Consider the following 19,655-nt stretch of genomic DNA (forward strand, 5'->3'; position numbering starts at 1 on the left):
GGTCTCCTGCACTGCAGGAGGATTCTTTACCAACTGAGCTATGAGGGAAGCCCAATCAATCACTTGTAAGTGCCATAGAATAAAAATGTTAGTCCATGATCTAGAGATACATGAATATTTCAAATAACAAGACTGGAAGGCAGGGCAGGGCATGACCAAAAGAAGGACACAGCTTTGAGGACACAACATATAGTGGTTAGAACCAGCTAAGTCTAAGATGCCGGATGAGTCAAATTCCTCTAGACCTTAAGCCTCAGCATACTCTTACTGAAACACATCAGCATGTGCTAAATGACACACCCACAGGCTCTATGACAGTTCCAAGGCTGACCATCGAAGGTCAAAAAGTGGGTGGTGGCCCAATTCCTGTAAGTCCCTGCCCTTTCCCTCCAATTTTGGGAATAATCCTGCCACTCATTAGCCTATGAAACTATCCACCCCTATAAAAACTGACAAACCCATTTGGTGGGGCCTCTCACCTTCTGAGATGGCCCACACTCTGTCTATGAAGTGTGTATCTCCCTGAACAAACCTTTTCCCACTTTACTATGGCTTGCTCTTAAATTCTTTTCCTGCTTCCGTGAAGCCAGGAACCCACACTCTACAGCCATCCCAGGGACTCGCCTGAGACCTGAAACGTGACCATCCTCTTTCACCCACTCTCTTTCCTGCAACAATTTCACAGACTCATGGTCTAGCTGGCTCCATGCCTCCCTGCCACTCTTTTTTTCTATAATGGTAATAATAGCTGGTAACCGGAGAACCAGAGAAAGAAGAAATTTTAAAAGGAAGGGTCTTCAATACAATGGGAGCATTTTGTAATCTTCTCTTTCTATATCCCTTTCTTCTGCCCTTAAGAAAGTGTTATTTTCCTGGATTGATCGAATTATGCCCCCAACACTTTGCCAGAGCCTAAATATTTATATACAATCCTAACAGGCTGCTCTTGGGTCCAACGTGAGTTTTATTCTCTTCTCTGGAAAGCCTTTGTATGCTTTCACTTGAACACTGAGTCTGGTGATGATGGGGAGGACGATAAGGGTTATTTTCCTTCACAGAGGTGTCATAAGGATAAATGAAATGATATTCATACAGCACTTTCGGATGTTCTTACAAAATGCACCTTTGTAAACATGACATATTCTAAAAGACCAGTGACTGCAATTTCTATTTTAAATAGAAATTGCTGACAACAATTTCAACCCTGGAAAGTAAACACATCAGCTTGAAATTGAAGTGCACTTTGCCAAGTAGCAGCAAGCTGATCACCTATCTGGGTCCTTACTGCAAATAAAGTTAAATGTTCGAATAGATCGTTGTGTACAATTCATCCTGCTCTGCTCTTCGGAAGTATCAGAAGCGAGTGGCTGGGTCCTGTGTTCTTTGTGATCCAGGAACATCTGGAGGTGTGTCTTGGTCTTAGAACCTCCAAGGGCATTGCTGTCTATCTCAAGAAAACTATGATTAGAGACATATTGAGAATACTGATCTGTAGCAGGGTCCAAGCTATGCAGGCACATTAGGAGAAAACCAGTCAATCTTAAAGGAAATCAACCCTGAATATTCATTAGAAGGACTCATGCTGAAGCTGAAGCTCCAATACTTTGGCCACCTGATGTGAAGAGCTGACTCACTGGGAAAGACCCTGATGCTGGGAAAGATTGAAGGCAGGAGGAGAAGGGGATGACAGAGGATGAGATGGTTGGATGGCATCACTGAGTCAATGGACATGAGTTTGAGCCAGCTCCGGGAGATAGTGAAGGACCGAGAAGCCTGGCATGCTGCAGTCCATGGGGCTGCAAAGAGTCGGACACGACTGAGCAACTGAAAAACAACAACAACAACAACAAAACCATCCTACTGAGGTTACTCTGAACCCAGATAAAACTCTAGAAAATCTTCAATCTGGAGACAGGAGCAAGACTCTCATCCTTCAGGTGGCCCTGGTCTGAGAACGAGGCCATGTCCTGGAACACATTCGGAGATCTTCATATGTAAACACTAAATGTCACCCAGGTGGAGCGTACCAGAGGATGTTCTAACCCTGTCCCAGGGCACTGATGTGTTTTATCCTCTATCAAGCCAAGGGTGGCCGAGGACTAGCAGAGCTCACTCAGTAAGCTAGCCTCCCAGGTGCAGAGGGCGATCACCCGGCAGCAGTGAAGCTTTGCTGTCGGGTCAGAGGGCCAAGCTAGCAAGTGCAACAGGGAGCACTGGGAAGAGAATCAGTCTTGAAGATCACATCCCTGGGAGAGACCTCAGGCCACTATGCAAGTGGGACCTGGCTCTCAAGTAGCATAGGGTAATTTTCACAGACTCAGCAATGGAAACACAGGAATTTAAGTAAGAGGCAGAGGAAGTGAAAATCAAAGTGTTAGTAGCTCAGTCTTATCTGATTCTTCTCGACCCCATGGACTGTAGCCCACCAGGCTCCTCTGTCCATGGGATTCTCCAGGCAAGAATACTGGAGTGGGTTGCCATTTCCTTCTCCAGGGGATCTTCCTGACCCAGGGATTCAACCCGGGTCTTCTGCACAGCAGGCGGACTCCTTAACATCTGAGCCACCAATGGCTTCTTCACAACAGCAGCTTTGCAAGCTTCAGGTGCACTTGCTTGCTTACAGACGCTCTACTCTCCACTGTGGATCTCCTCAGGCCCCGTTGCCTTCGTGATCTAAACCTGTAATGAGATATCTATTTAGAAATGCACAGAAAAGGGAATTCGTGGTGGCCCAGTGGTTGGAACTTGGTGATCTCACTGCCAGGGCCTGCATTCCACTCCTGGTGAGGGAACTAGGATCCCACAGGCTGCATGGCGGGGCAAAAAAACAAAAATGCACAGAAGAAAAATACAATCTAAAAATAATTGATGATTTCACTACTGCTTGCTGACACACATATTAATATACTAAGCAATACCTCAAAAATAATGTGTTTGTTTTTAGAATTTTGAGCTTCAAATTTGGAGATTTTGACATTTTTTTGTATCTGATCTTAAGTAACGTCAGAGAAGGTGTTAACATTTTGATGCTTCTATGTCTATGTTTTCAGAATGAAGGATATTATGTGATATTTTCCCTGTGCAAAAGGCAGCAGAAAGGCATTGCTTGTTTTGCTTCATTTTATGTTTATCATTAAAAAGTCTGAGATTTTCCTCTTATTTGGTTTGTAAATCCACTCCACAAATATTCATGTTTAGAATCACTGCAGACTTTTCTCCTTTTTAAGAACAGGAAGACAGACAAAACACGAGGGGGAAAGAATGAACATTTATTGACCATTAACTCTCCTGCTAGGTGCTTTATCTATATTTGACTGTCATGACAACCTTGTGAAGTATTATTAACCATAACATGTTTCACTAGGGAGTAAAAAGGTCCCTTGCTTCTCAATTGAGATAGCATGAGATTTTTATACAATTCTTAAAAGTCACAACAAAATCATACCTTCCCTATGATTTTTGAGAACTCACATATGCCAGATAGTAGCCTAGCTCCTTGACTACTGTGTTCTGTCAATGAAGAAACAGACCTATAACTGTGGTTAGGTAATTTACTCAAATGGTGGATGTGGAGTTTGAAGGCTCCAGGTTTTCACTCTCTTGCATTCTTGTGTTTTAAAGTAAGGCATTTCAAATGGGTGATTCATCTGTAATCACCACTTAGCCTTCAAAATAAATCTTCAGGTAGACGACTAAAATGATCATGAGAAAGTCATAAAGCATGAAAATGGAATCATTTAAAGCTTGTTTACTCTTTTCTTCTTTATTGTTTTTAGAGTGTTTGGTTTTAGGACATTTCAACAAGTGGGAATAATACCATGTCAGGTGAATAGACTCCAGCTGTTTGCAATGTGGTATCAAGAGAGAAGGCATAGATTTCAAGAAGAATGGGGTGAGGGGAAAACAGACTGTTTACAAAGTTCTTTTTTATTAGCTTTCCTCATGTTCTTCTAGAAAGCAATGCAAAAACAGATTTACAATATGTCGTTTGTGGTTCATGCACATCTGACTCTTCGTGACCCCTTGGACTGTAGCCTGACAGGTTCCTCTGTCCATGGGATTTTCCAAACAAGAATACTGGAATGGGTTGCCATTTCCTTCTCCATTTGTAGTTCATTATTTTTTAAAGCACCAAGATTTATACTTTGCTTTCTTGGACTAGATAGTCAGTGGGTTTTGGCAAGCTTCCTATAACATATATCTCAAGTATAGGGACCCAAGCTGGGACGAGATCAAAGTATTTGTCAGATATTCCTAGCTCTTTAAAGAAATTTTTTTAAAATTTATTTTTCAAAAACAAGAGCAACAAAAAACTTCATTGCTAAAAGATATTAACCATCATCTGAACTTCAGTGAGTTCTATTTTTTTTTGCTGGTGGAGGGTATGCCTTGATGTTGATGACAGCTGACTGCTCAGATGGTGGTTACTATAGGCTGAGGTGACTGACAATTTCTTAAAAACGAGACAATAATGAAGCTTGCTGCATCAATTGACTTTCTTTCATGAACAATTTCTCTGCAGTATGCAATGCTGTTTGATAAAATTTTATCCACAGTGGAACTTCTTTTAAAATTGGAGTCAATCCTCTCTAACCTTGATGCCATTTTATCAATAAAATTTATGCAATATTCTAAGATATTTCCAGCTTTTCATGAAGCTAACCCAGTAAAGGCATGACACATAACCAGAGGAAATGAAGATTTTCTCTTTGAGAAAATCCAGTTCTTCTTACAAGTCCATCAAAGCAGAGAACCAGGAAGAGATTTTTAAAAAGATACTTCAGTTTAAAACGCAGCAGATGACAAATTTAGTCCTAGAGCCCTTTGGGGATTTGGCTGCCAAATGCTGATATATTGCAGAAACATTTATTTTGTAAGTGATGTTAATGATATTCTCAGAGCTCTGTGTTTGTTGTTTAACATTGCTATCATTTATTGATGACTAATGGCCAATAACAGAGCCCCTTGCTTGACTTTGGCTTCCAGTCAGTATTTATGGATTAGGTCCATTAGTCTCCTTTCAAAAGCCACTGGGACAATGCAGCTGGCACCCAGCTGAAGAAGAGACACAAAAAATATCTGCCACTCAAGGTAAGACAAAGAAGAGAACTTGTAAGGAAGATGTGCTATTGCCACCACAAAGAAACACTTAAATTAAGTATTATTATGACCTAATTAATATTCCTAAATATCGAGTAGCTTGGCTTATCTTTTTATTCTCATTTCTGTCTCTAAAAGCCTCCATATTCTCCATCATAGCTCCATAAAGGACTATGGGAGTACAGTGATTGAGATCACTTTAAGGAAAATAAAAGCTCAGGCACTTAAGAATATTGAAATGAAAGAATGATAAGAAAATTTAATTATTGGAAGTACATGATAAAAGGAAGACGGCACATGTGTGCTGTGCTCAGTCGCTCAGTTGTGTCGGACTCTTTGTGACCCCGTGGGCTGTAGCCCTCCAGGCTCCTCCGTCCATGGGATTCTCCAGGCAAGAATGCTGGAGTGGGTTGCCATGCCCTCCTCCAGGGGATCTTCCCAACCAGGGGTCGATCCCAGGTCTCCTGCATCGCAGGTAGATCCTTTACCTCCTGAGCTACGAGGGAAGCCCAAGATGGCATGTAGTTCAGAGAAAAATACATCAAAAAGTTACAGTAATTAAAACACTTAAAATCATTTTATTAATTTGCTTACAACATAAGGAAAGAGGAAAAATGTTAGTGGAGTTTTCCCCTTCTCTAATCTTAATCTGAAGATAAATTTGGGTTATCAAAGTACTGTTATATTACATTCTTTGTGTAGCCAGCACAGGTACACTTAAGAATTTCTTAAATCCTAAAGACTTATCTTCCAATTGTTTCAGTTCAGTTCAGTTTAGTTCAGTCGCTCAGTCGTGTCCAACTCTTTGTGACCCCATGAATTGCAGCACGCCAGGCCTCCCTGTCCATCACCAACTCCTGGAGTTTACTCAAACTCATGTCCATAGGGTCGGTGATGCCATTCAGCCATCTCATCTTCTGTTGTCCCCTTCTCCTCCTGCCCCCAATCCCTCCCAGCAATCAGGGTCTTTTCCAATGAGTCAACTCTTCGCATGAGGTGGCCAAAGTATTGGAGTTTCATCTTCAGCATTAGTCCTTCCAATGAACACCCAGGACTGATCTCCTTTAGGATGGACTGGTTGGATCTCTGCACAATCCAAGGGACTCTCAAGAGTCTTCTCCAACACCATGGTTCAAAAGCATCAATTTTTCAGCGCTCATCTTTCTTCACAGTCCAACTCTCACATCCATACATGACCACTGGAAAAACCATAGCCTTGACTAGACAGACCTTTGTTGACAAAGTAATGTCTCTGCTTTTTAATATGCTATCTAGGTTGGTCATAACTTTCCTTCCAAGGAGTAAGCGTCTTTTAATTTCATGGCTGCAATCACCATCTGCAGTGATTTTGGAGCCCCCCAAAATAAAGTCTGACACTGTTTCCACTGTGTCCCCATCTATTTCCCATGAGGTGATGGGACCAGATGCCATGATCTTAGTTTTCTGAATGTTGAGCTTTAAGTCAACTTTTTCACTCTCCTGTTTCACTTTCATCAAGAGGCTTTTTAGTTCCTCTTCACTTTCTGCAATAAGGGTGGTGTCATCTGCATATCTGAGGTTATTGATATTTCTTGATTCCGGCAATCTAGATTCCAGCTAGGGCTTCTTCCAGCCCAGCATTTCTCATGATGTACTCTGCATAGAAGTTAAATAAGCAGGGTGACAATATACAGCCTTGACGTACTCCTTTTCCTATTTGGAACCAGTCTGTTGTTCCATGTCCAGTTCTAACTGTTGCTTCCTGACCTGCATATAGGTTTCTCAAGAGGCAGGTCAGGTGGTATGGTATTGCCATCTCTTTCAGAATTTTCCACAGTATATTGTGATCCACACATTCAAAGGCTTTGGCATGGTCAATAAAGCAGAAATAGATGTCTTCCTGGAACTCTCTTGCTTTTTCGATGATCCAGCAGATGTTGGCAATTTGATCTCTGGTTCCTCTGCCTTCTCTAAAACTGGCTTGAACATCTGGAAGTTCACGATTCACGTATTGCTGAAGCCTGGCTTGGAGAATTTTGAGCATTACTTTACTAGCATGTGAGATGAGTGCAATTGTGCGGTAGTTTGAGCATTCTTTGGGATTGCCTTTCTTAGGGATTGGAATGACAAGTGACCTTTTCCAGTCCTGTGGCCACTGCTGAGTTTTCCAAATTTGCTGGCATATTGAGTGCAGCATTTCACAGCCATCATCTTTCAGGACTTGAAATAGCTCAACTGGAATTCCATCACCTCTACTAGCTTTGTCCGTAGTGGTGCTTTCTAAGGCCCACTTGACCTCACATTCCAGGATGTCTGGCTCTAGGTGAGCGATCACACCATCGTGATTATCTGGGTCATGAAGATCTTTTTTGTACAGTTCTTCTGTATATTCTTGCCACCTCTTCTCAATATCTTCTGCTTCTGTTAGGTCCATACCTGTGCAAGAGGGCATCAGAGGGCAGACACACTAAAACCATAATCACAGAAAACTAGCCAATCTGATCACATGGACCACAGCCTTGTCTAACTCAATGAAACTAAGCCATGCCATGTGGGGCCACCCAAGACGGATGGGTCATGGTGGAGAGGTCTGACAGAATGTGGTCCACTGGAGAAGGGAATGGCAAACCACTTCAGTATTCTTGCCTTGAGAACCCCATGAACAGTATGAAAAGGCAAAATGATAGGATACTGAAAGAGGAACTCCCCAGGTTGGTAGGTGCCCAATATACTACTGGAGATTAGTGGAGAAATAACTCCAGAAAGAATGAAGGGATGGAGCCAAAGCAAAAACAATACCCAGTTGTGGATGTGACTGGTGATAGAAGCAAGGTCTGATGCTGTAAAGAGCAATATTGCATAGGAACCTGGAATGTTAGGTCCATGAATCAAGGCAAATTGGAAGTGGTCAAACAGGAGATGATAAGAGTGAATGTTGACATTCTAGGAATCAGTGAACTAAAATGGACTGAAATGGGTGAATTTAACTCAGATGACCGTTATATCTACTACTGTGGGCAGGAATCCCTTAGAAGAAATGGAGTATCCATCATGGTCAACAAAAGAGTATGAAATGCAGTACTTGGATGCAGTCTCAAAAATGACAGAATGATCTCTGTTCGTTTCCAAGGCAAACCATTCAATATCACGGTAAACCAAGTCTATGCCCCAACCAGTAATGCTGAGGAAGCTTAAGTTGAATGGTTCTATGAAGACCTACAAGACCTTTTAGAACTAACAGCCAATAAAGATGTCATTTTCATTATAGGGGACTGGAATGCAAAAGTAGGAAGTCAAGAAACACCTGGAGTAACAGGTAAATTTGGCCTTGCAGTACGGAATGCAGCAGGGCAAAGGCTAATAGAGTTTTGCCAAGAGAACTCACTGGTCATAGCAAACACCCTCTTCCAACAACACAAGAGAAGACTCTACACATGGACATCACCAGATGGGCAACACCGAAATCAGACTGATTATATTCTTTGCAGCCAAAGATGGAGAAGCTCTATACAGCCACCAAAACTGACTATTCAGTCAGCCACAGCTGACTGTGGCTCAGATCATGAATTCCTTATTGCCAAATTCAGACTTAAATTGAAGAAAGTAGGGAAACGACTAGACCATTCAGGTATGATCTAAATCAAATCTTTTATACAGTGGAAGTGAGAAATAGATTTAAGGGACTAGATCTGATAGACAGAGAGCCTGATGAACTATGGACGGAGGTTCATGACATTGTACAGGAGACAGAGATCAAGACCATCCCCATGGAAAAGAAATGCAAAAAGGCAAAATGGTTGTCTGAGGAGGCCTTACAAATAGCTGTGAAAAGAAGAGAAGCGAAAAGGAAAGATATTCCCATTTGAATGCAGAGTTCCAAAGAATAGCAAGGAGAGATAAGAAAGCATTCCTCAGCAATCAATGCAAGGAAATAGAGGAAAACAACAGAATGGGAAAGACTAGAGATCTCTTCAAGAAAATTAGAGATACCAAGGGAACACTTCTTGCAAAGATGGGTTCGATAAAGGACAGAAATGGTCCAGTTGTTTAGGCAACTCTAAATCTCTGAAGGCTTTATACTTTCTTTCCCCAAATTGAATTCTGTGTCATAAAAATCTTCACCATTGGGTTTCCCTGGTGGCTCACCAGTAAAGAATTGTCTTGTCAATGCAAGAGATGCATATTCAATCTCTAGGTCAGGAAGATCCCCTGGAGAAGGAAATGGCAACCCTCTCCACTATTCTGGCCTGGGAAATCCCATGGACAGAGGAGCCTGGCAGGCTACAGTCCACAGGATCCCAAAGAATTTGACACAACTTAGCAAGTAAACAACAAACATCTTCACCATTAAAACAGCTTTCTGGGATTGTATGTCCTAGCACAGTGTACCTGGGAGAAAGTACAGCTTGATTAAGAGCTGCGACTATTTGTCCCCGCTCTATCTCCATGCTGTGAATTTCAAGAGGGGTCCAGTTGGTTCTTGTTGGTATAATTAGAGTATTGTACTAGAATGATTTTTAGTTTTAAAATTTCATTTTAGTTTTGAAGATGAATCTGGCCTCTGTACCCCAACACCAAATTAAATCTTGGAGAGAAAGTTTGGGGATGAAATAGAAAAAAACAGCCTTATTGCTTTGCCAGGCAAAGGGGGCGCAGCAAGTTAACACACTCAAAACTGTGTGTCCCCATCTGGAAAGGGTAGTGAGAAGTTTTATAGTAATGATTCAAAGAGGGCATGATCAGCTCCTGGACATCCTTCCTCTTTTTTTGATGAAATTAAAGCATTTAATCTTATCTTTCCACTATAACTGGGCTTCCCTGATGGCTCAGCTGGTAAAAAATCCACCTGCAATGTGGGAGACCTGGGTTTGATCCCTGGGTTGCGAAGATCCCCTGGAGGAGGGAAAGGCTACCCACTCCAGTATTTTGGCCTAGAGAATTCCGTGGACTGAGTCCCTGAGGTCACAAAGAGTCAGACACGACTGACTTTCACTTTCACTTTCTACTATAATTAAGTTAATTACTTATACATAATCAGTATGTATATATATTGCTTTTCTTTTTTTAAAAAAAATTAGTAGAGTACAGTTGATTTACAAAGTGTTAGATTCAGGTGTATAAAAGTGAATCAGTTATACCTGTACATATGCATACTTGGTCCTCTCCCAGTTTTTGTGACCCCATGGACTGTAGCTCGCCAGGCTCCACTGTTTATGGGATTTTTCAGGCAAGAATACTGGAGTGGGTTGCCATTTCCTCCCCCAAGGGCTCTTCCCAACCGAGGGATCAAACTTGCACCTGCTGCATGGCTGGTGGGTTCTTTACCACTGAGCCATCAGGGAAGCCATATACATATATCCATTCTTTTTTTAAGATTCTTTTCCCATATAGGCCATTATAGAGTATTGAGTAGAGTTCCCTGTGCTATATGGACTCCCCAGGTGGCACTAGTGGTAAAGAACCTACCTGCCAATACAAGAGATGTAAAAGATGCTGGTTCAGTCCCTGGGTTGGCAAGGTGCCCTGAAGGAGGGCATGGCCATTCACTCCAGTATTCTTGCCTGGAGAATCCCATGGACAGAGGAGCCTGGCTATACTTGTAAGCGTTCTTCTGATTGGTTTGTGACGAGGTAAGAGGGAGTCAGCATCATCACCTTTCTGATTTCAACTGGTCTGGGGTCTGGATGCTTATGGGAAGCATACAATTAACTTGTCCCAGCAGGTGAGGGGTTTAGTATCCACTGCTGCTGCTGCTGCTAAGTCGCATCAGTCGTGTCCGACTCTGTGCGACCCCATAGACGGCAGCCCCCTAGGCTCCGCCATCCCTGGGATTCTCCAGGCAAGAACACTGGAGTGGGTTACCTTTAGTATCCACAGAACAACTCAAAGGTATTGTTATGTGTATCTCTAGAGGGAGAACAAGGACCTTGCCCCAATGTGGCACTACTGTTTCTTTTTTTCTTTTTTTTTTAATTTATTTTTATGAAGGATAATTGCTTTACGATATCGGGTTGGTTTCTGCCATATATCAACACAAATCAGTCACAGGTACACAGACGTCCCTGCCCTCCTAAACCTCCCTCTCACTTTGTTCCTCACTTGTCTCCTCCCTTCCCTGATTAGCAACTGCTTGAACCTGCCCTGGGAACTCAGGGAAGTGTAATCAATAAATGGAGGACAGGGCTTCCGTGGTGCCCCAGTGGTTGGAAATCCGCCTGCCAGTGCAGGCGACATGGTTCAGTCCCAAGTCTGGGAAGATCCCACGTGCTGTGAGGCAGCCAAGCCCGTGTGCCACAACTAGTGAAGCCCGGACAAACGAGAGCCTGTGCTCTACAGCCAAAGACGCCGTTGCAGTGAGAAGCCCGTGCATCACAACTAGAGAGTGGCCTCCACTTGTTGCAACCAAAAAAAGGGAAAAGAAATGGGGTATACAGAAAGGCTTATGTGCCCAGGAGCCCCATAGGGTTCTGCTCAGTGTCCATTTCACCTTCAGTTTTAAATATCTAAAATCCCAGGAAGATGGTGACCCACCCAAATAGGGTCAATTTCAAACAAACTTTTTTAGGTAAGCACTCATGGAAGAAACATGGGAATATTTCAACCAGAAAAGAATGGTTGGGCCAGGCAAGTCTGCCTATTCACCTTATGGGAATTATGTCTGCCTACCTCAATATACCTCCTCACACTGCTTTTCCTCTATGCTATTTTAAATTGTCCTATCTCTACTTCTTTCCCTCAGCCACTAATGGTCTGCTGAATCCCTTTTCTTTTGTTTCCTTGATCTTTTGTTGATTTCCTTTCCTTTGTATTTTTCCTACATTCCAGAAAGGAACAAAAGTTATGTCATGATATCTTCTGACTTCCCAAGGACATAAGATTCTAGATGCAAGTACTAGGTTGAATTGATACCGTCTTTGGCTTCTGGTCTTTATATTGTCGGGAAAGTGTTGCAGAAAAATTTGCCAGTGAGTCCTGATAATAATTTTCCATTCATGCCCTAGCAAAGAATCTACCTGCAATTTGGGAGACCTGGGTTTGGTCCTTGACTTAGGAAGTTCCCCTGATGCGAATGGCAACCGAATCCAGCCAGTATCCTTGCCTGGGGAATCCCATGGACAGAGGAGCCTGGCAGGCTACAGTTCATGGGGTCACAAAGAATCAAACACGACTGAGCGACTAACAAGCCCTAGTAAAGCTTGTATGCTGCATCCAAAAGTAGATCTGGGGAGTTATCTTAAGGTGTGTGAGTGCATGCTTCGTTGCTAAGTCATGTCCCACTCTTTACCACCCCATGGAGTATAGCCCTCCAGGCTCCTCTGTCCATACAATTTTCCAGGCAAGAATGTTGGAGTGGGTTGCCATTTCCTACTCCAGGGGATATTGCCATTTCCTACTCCAGGGGATATTCCTGATATTCCTGGGATATCCCCTGACTCCAGGGGATATTCCAGGGATCTAATGCATGTCTCTTGCATCTCCTGCATAGGCAGGCAGATTCCTTACCACTGAGCCACCTGGGAAGCCCTATCTTAGGGTAGGAGGGACTTAAAAGTCAAACAGGAAGATTAAAAACTGTAACTTTTTCTTATCTGAGGTCATACAATATGGGGAGGGAGAGGGAAGCAAACATTTTTTTTTACAGGGACAAACCTCTGGAATAGGTCAGATAATAAATATTTTTGGCTTTGCTGGGTTAAGATCATACTACTGAATTTTGCAGTAAAAGCAGCCAGGTAATACCAAACAAAGAGGCAGAGCTGTGGCTAGATTTCAATAAGCTTTATATATAAGCACAGTATTTGTTTTATTTAAAAAAAAAAAAAATAGGGCTTTGGGTTGCCCACTCCTGGTATAAGAGAAATACTAGGTTAGTAATTTGGAGATGTGAATTTAAGAGCTCTGCTTTGATAAACTGAACAGATTAGGAAATGTCATCAGACTTCCCTGGTGGCTCAGACGGTAAAGAATTTTCCTGCCATGCAGGAGACCTGGGTTTGATCCCTGAGTCAGGAAGATCTGCTGGAGATGGGAACGGCAACTCACTCCAGTATTCTTGCCTGGAGAATTCCAGGGACAAAGGATCCTGGCTGGCTATAGTCCGTGGTCTTGCAAAGAATCGGATATATTTGAGTGAGCAACACTTTCACTTGGTCTATTCAAGCCTTTGTTTCTAGGAAAGCACAATTGCCGCAGCCCTCCCAGTAGAAGAATAAAGTGACACTTTCCGTGGAGAATGGTAGTGGCGCTTGCTTTCTTCCTCAGTGTTTAAGAGTTTCAATACCAGTACCTAGGGTTACCTAAGAGTTCACGAGTCAGCCTCACGAATGATACTAGGAGATGCCGTGTATTAAAAAATAATATTTATAGATGTTTGACCTGTATGGCTTTAAGGTCTTTATATACAGCTTCTTGCCACCACAGTTCCCCTTTTGCTTCCTCCAAATCCAACACACTGGATTTACCAAGACAGGTAGGCCAATCACAGCAGCAAACTCCAATCTTAGTTTCCTACTCAATAATCTATTGGTTTTCTGCAAATCTGCCAAGGAAGAAAGGTATATGAGGCACTGTCAGCCACCCTGGCCAGGTAGCAGGACAGCCTTCAAGGTACAACAAAGCATATGGAAATACATGAAGGTCTCTGGGATAAATGTTTTCCAAGGACTTGTTGTAGAGGACAGCTGTGAAAAAACCACCAGGACCACAGTTACATGTAAGGAGCATACAGGTAGCTGCAGATGAATGTTAAGAAATCCTTCATTATCTCAAATGTGGCGTGCAGTGTTTTAGAAGGACTAATGTCAAACCAGATCAGAACAGATGAACAGAAGCAAGTGATGAAAAGCAATATTTTATTTGGCACTGATAACCTCACAAAAATCATGTAGAAAAATAAAACCAAAACAAGAAAATCTGTAACCAGTGATTCAGTTTCTACCAGATGGAAGCTCAAGAGAGACTGTATGAATGGAAAACAATTAATTAAGCATTAGCGAAGGCTAGCATTTTTTTTTTCCCCCTTTGTCCATGCTGGCTGTGGGACTTTAGTTTCCCCACCAGGGATTGAACTGGTGCCCTCTGCAGTGACAGCACGGAGTCCTAACCACTGGACTGCCATGGAATTACCAGGAATTCATTTTTTGATCACTCATTAGATCAAGAGATGATGGCTTTCTTTTCAAGTTTTCAAAAATGCATGGCATATTAATTAAGATTAGGCCTGCTTACGTTGAGCGAAAAAATACACACACCCTAAAAGTTGAAAGCTATGTTTTATCCGGCAGAAATTTTTAGGACTTAAGCTCAGGAGGCAGCACCTAAAGTAAGCCTGACAGTAGTGGGAGTGGTGCTCTGAGGAGGTGGGTTGTGGGGAGGAGCCAGGTTATAAAGAAGTTTTGCAACAAAGGACAGGTGGTCTGAACCTCAAAAGTATTTTTTTGTGAGTTAAAGAAAACCAGATATCCCAAGTTAAAGAATTTAGCACCTTCTGTGTAGGGAAGTTGCAAAAGTCCAGACTCACTGAAATAATTCCTTTGATATACATCTCAGCTATCTGGGGCCAGTATCCTGTTTTCACCTCCTGAGTTCCTCAGGGCTTATCAGAGGTAGCGGCTACAGTCTGATGGCTGCTAAATAGCAGATATACTCCTCCCTGAGTTCCCTCCGGGCTCACTGGCTCACATAGGAGGGCTGCAATTGCTGACGACTGTGATATCTTTGTTTACTAGTATGGCAGGAAATATTCCATTTCTCAGTTGTAAGCAATAGAAAGTGCACTCTAACAGTAATGACCAAGATAGAAGTTTGTTTTTCCTGTACAGAGATGCAATCTGGAAGTAGGCGGTCTAAAGAAACTATGGCAGCTGCAGGAAGCCCCAGTCTTGCTGCTCAGCCAGTCTTTAAGCCTTTACATCTGCCTTCCCACCATCAAGAAGAGTATAAAGAAGTGAATATTCTCTTCCTATAAGAATCATCCTAGAAATCAGGTGCTTCCAACTACCTTCTATTCCTCGAACTTAGTCACATACCCATTTACTAACTGCAAAGGAGGCTATAATCTTTATTTGGTGGCCCTGTGCCTATGAGAATCAGGAGTTTTGCCACTAAGAATGGGTCCAACCACTCACTCCATAATAATTCCACAGACTTAATATTAAGCAATGAAGCCTATGACAACTGCAGCTTCGGAGAGCTCTATGAACCCAGTGAAGAGCACATAGGTCTCCACATCACAGAGGCTTAGATCTCTGAATTTCTTTTTTTTTTTTTAACTTTATTATTTATTTGTTTTTGGCTGTGCTGGGTCTTCGTTGCTGCACATGGGCTTTCTCTCTGTGGGGAGTGGGGGCTTCTCATCTCGCTGGCTTCTCTTGTCATGGAGCGCGGGCTCCAGGGCACAAGGGCTTGGTAGTTGTGGCAGCTGGGCTTAGTTGCCCTGAGGCATGTGGGATCTTCTCGGACCAGCTATCAAACCCTTGTCCTCTGCACTGGCAGGCGGGCTCCACCACTGGACCACCAGAGAAGTCCTCGAATTTCTTTTAGATCTTTGCTCTTTTTCAACTGGACTTATAATTCCAGTTGATATCCCATCTTAGAAGATGTTCAGAGATAAAGCTATGTGTAATTTTCTAGGAGCAGAAAAAAAATGCCCTCTGGAGAATTTTAATATGTTTGGCATTTCTCTCAGGAATATGAAGTGGACAACCACTCTATAAATGATCTATTACCTGCCCTACAGGAATGCAGGCAGTTATCTTTTCCCTGGAAACTAATATTTTTAAAAAGTTACATGGTAATTATATATTTTTTCTGATAATATGGTAAAGTTATGTATTTGTTTTAAGCAACAAAATCCATACTATTATTCATACTACGTTCCACACACACACATGCTTATGAATTTTCCCTTTTTATCTCAGTCCTTCCTTGGTAAAGGTGCCAAGTTTTGTCTTTGTTTTCAGCATAGCTAGTTTTTCCAAGTGCTTCTATGATATCGCTATTCAGAGTGTTGGTTTATTTCTTTTACTCTATCTATCCTTCATCATTTATTAATGACACAGATTGTGTGATGAAGAGTTGTCAACATGAGCATTTTTCTATACTTACAGGTATAAGAACTGCATTGATGTGGATTTGTCATCTAACAGCATGAAATGATCCCTCTCTTTCGGCTGCATTTCCTTTCATTATTTACTGTTCCTCCCAACTGCTTATCATCCACTGCTGTTGACTCCTCTCTGTCCTTAATTTCCTGAGATGGATTTCCACTTAAGAGACTGAGAAACTATTAGATGGAGAGTTTTCCCAAACCACCAGAGCAGAAGGTCTTCTGAAAAGAGACAAATCTGCCCACTATGGATTCAAGAAAGACAGAGGCATTTTGTCTTCACCCAGTGAAGATGAACCCAGTGCCTATCACGTGAAAAGGGCAGAAATGCATTTGAACTGAGGGAAACTACGAGCACAATCTCATTAACACAAAGACAATAGGAGCTAAGAGCCTAAATTCCTGTGCCCTGAAAACGGAAGTGGTTATACTTCTAGTCTAATGTAAAACATGACCTCCTGTGTTTGAGTTGGAATTTTCATAACTGTTTAGTCTGTGAGTTGTTCTAAGGAAAGCCAAAAGCAAAGAAGAAAATAATACTCTTATCTCCATAAAGCATTTTAGCAACGGTCAGACAAGTGGACTACCAGATATTTATTTGGAAATTAGCTAGTTAGCTATATTTTCAAATTATGCATGTATTGGTAGTTTTCTGCTGTAACTGGCAAGGCCACTATATATCTTTATCTTTGCTATATTTAGAATACTGTACAGGAAAATAAGACAGCATTTCCTCTCATGGTAACATTTTGGAGCTAACAATGTTCACTAGTGTAAAAGTATTTTCTGATCAAAACAAGCTCTCATATATACATTTGTTGGAAAATTACATGATATGTTGAAGATGATGTTATTATGGATTTGTTTTCATTTAATTTGTAATTACTTCCAATGTTTAAAAGAATACAAATGACTTAACTTCTCAAAAGAAAAATATAATATTACCACACCCTATATATTTTTCACCAATTATTCATCAATGATAAATTACACGGATTGATTACTGAACTAAGCACTACCAACTATGCATTGCCAGGTGCCTTTTTATTAAATTTTTATTGTATAGGATACATAAAGCCAGAGTTGAGTGGGGTCATATTTCTGGAAAGAGGGTGAGATTTCTGGATGGTGGCTCAAATGCTAAAGAATCTGCCTGCAATGCTGGAGACCCAGGTTCAATCCCTGGGTCAGAAAGATCCCTTGGAGAAGGGCATGGCAACCCACTCCAGTATTCTTGCCTGGAGAATCCCATGGACAGAAGAGCCTGGAGGGCTACAGTCCATGGGGTCACAAAGAGTTGGACACGACTGAGCGACAAACACACACAAACACACACTTGCCTCACAGTCTCTTATTTAAAGGCTTTTTTCCTGTTCACGCTGTCTCTCTGGGAAATCTTATCCAATCATATGGCTTTAAAGACTCTTGTGACTCCTACATTTTTGACTCTCTCTAGCCTTGATCTCCCTCTGTGAACTGCTTAGTCACCTGCCTGATCTCCACCTAAATTTCTTTCCTATTTCTTTTTTTTTTTTGGGGGGGGGGGAGGGGGGAGGTGTGCTATACAGCTTGTGAAATTTTAGTTCCCCTACCAGGGATTCAATCCCAGGCCCTGGCAGAGAAAGTGCCAAGTCCTAACCACTAGACCGCCAGGAGAACCCCTCCACCTGAATCTCTAACAAGCCCTCTTCAAAGCTATCTCAAAATAAATTTTTACTTTCCTCACTAAATCTGCTCTTCCCTATCTTTTTCATCTTTGTAAACTGATACTAACATTCACCCAAACAGCGTGTGTGTGTGTGTGTGTGTGTGTGTGTGTGTGTGTGTGTGTGTGATGTGAGATGCAACAAACTGGGTTTGATGCCTGGGTGGGGAAGATCCCCTGGAGGAAGGCATGGCAAACCACTCCAGTATTCTTGCCAGAAGAATCCCTTGGACAGAGGAGCCTGGCGGGCTACTGGGCTACTCTGGTGTTGCAAACAGTCAGACATGACTTAGCGACTAAACAACAAAAATAAAACATTTCCTATAGCTTCCCTCCACATTTAAATAAAATCTAAACTTTATTACCTGGTCTACAAATACCTTCATGATCTGGATGCTGGGGCCCCTGCCTCCTCTGGCTCCCCAGCAGAGTGAATTACAGTCCTTTGGCCTTCCTTCCTTTAACACGCTGTAGTAGGCAGAATAATGGTCCCGATTGATGGCCACATTCTAATTCCCAGAAACTGTGACTATGTTACTGTGATTAAGTTAAGAATTAAATCAAGAAAGGAACATTACCCTGGATTAGCTGGGTGGGCCCATTGGAATCAGAAGGGTCTCCGTAAGTAAAAGAAGGAGGCAGTGCCAGAATGATTCATCCTGAGGAAGACTGGATGGACCACTGTGGATTCTGAAGATGAAGGGAACCTGAAACCAAGGAATGCAGGCAACCCTTAGAAGCAGCAAGAGGAAATACATTCTCCTCTAGAAACCCAGAAAGGAATGCAGACCTGTGGACGTATTGATTTTAGCCCAGTGAGAACCACTTTGGACTTCTGAACCCCTAAACTATGAGATACTAAATTTATGTTGCTTTAAGCCACTGAGTTAATTTGTTACAGCAGCAATAGGAGACTCATACACATGTCAAGATCACTCCCACCTTAGGGCCTTTACAAAGGTTGCTCATCTCCCAAATATAGGCATTCTGAACATCCCCCTATCATTTGGGTCTGTTTAAACTGCACCCTTCACAAAGGCCTTCTCCAATCACTCAAAGTAGCTTCCTTGGTACTCTCTCTCACTGGCTGGACCTGTTACATTAGCATCATGGCACTTATGTTACTTTTCTACGTCACTGGAACACACAAGGAAAGCTGAAACCTTGTCTCTCACTTTCCTTGTAACAACCCGTATCTAGAATAATGCCTAGCACAAAGTAGAAGCTCAATAAACATTTTTTGGAATAAATGAATGAGCATTTTTTTCCATGCAAAGCAACGGACATACACTATAGCACTGAATCTTTTTAACAACCTGATGGGATAGGTTCCTATTACCATTTTATTAGACATAAAGTCCATGAGAACAATGTAAGGAGGACTCCTATTGGTATGTTAGTTGCTCTGTGGTGTCCAACTCTTTGCAACCCCATAGACTGTAGCCTGCCAGGCTCTTCTGTCCATGGAATTCTCTGCAAGAATACTTGAGTGGGTTGCCTTTTCCTTCTCCAGGGGATGACAAAAGTCTTTATAGGAGACAAAAAGAAGAGCAGCCACCAATGTGAATAGATGTAGACTGGAGTGCTGTGGCCACAAGCCAAGGAAGCCAAGTGATGCCAACTACCAATAGTGGCTATAACAGACACGGAAGCATTTTCTCCTCACAAGCTCCAAAGGAAGTGTGCCCTTGGCAACACCCTGATTTTGGACTTCTGGCTTCCATTTTGAGGTATACTTTACAGTATCCACAGGAACCTGATGCA

The 19,655-nt window shown here is 42.2% G+C and overlaps 1 long non-coding RNA gene across 1 annotated transcript in view; it reads right to left on the minus strand.

Annotated features, from left to right (window-relative positions):
- The window catches only part of LOC122451905, a 52,133-nt gene that overhangs the window by 31,689 nt on the left and 789 nt on the right, over positions 1–19,655 (minus strand). The window contains exon 2 of the long non-coding RNA XR_006272534.1: positions 18,470–18,598. This is a non-coding gene — a long non-coding RNA (uncharacterized LOC122451905). The remainder of the gene's footprint in view (positions 1–18,469; positions 18,599–19,655) is intronic.

This window comes from Cervus canadensis, chromosome 1 (genome assembly GCF_019320065.1).
Source record: "Cervus canadensis isolate Bull #8, Minnesota chromosome 1, ASM1932006v1, whole genome shotgun sequence".
Lineage (NCBI taxonomy): Eukaryota > Metazoa > Chordata > Mammalia > Artiodactyla > Cervidae > Cervus > Cervus canadensis.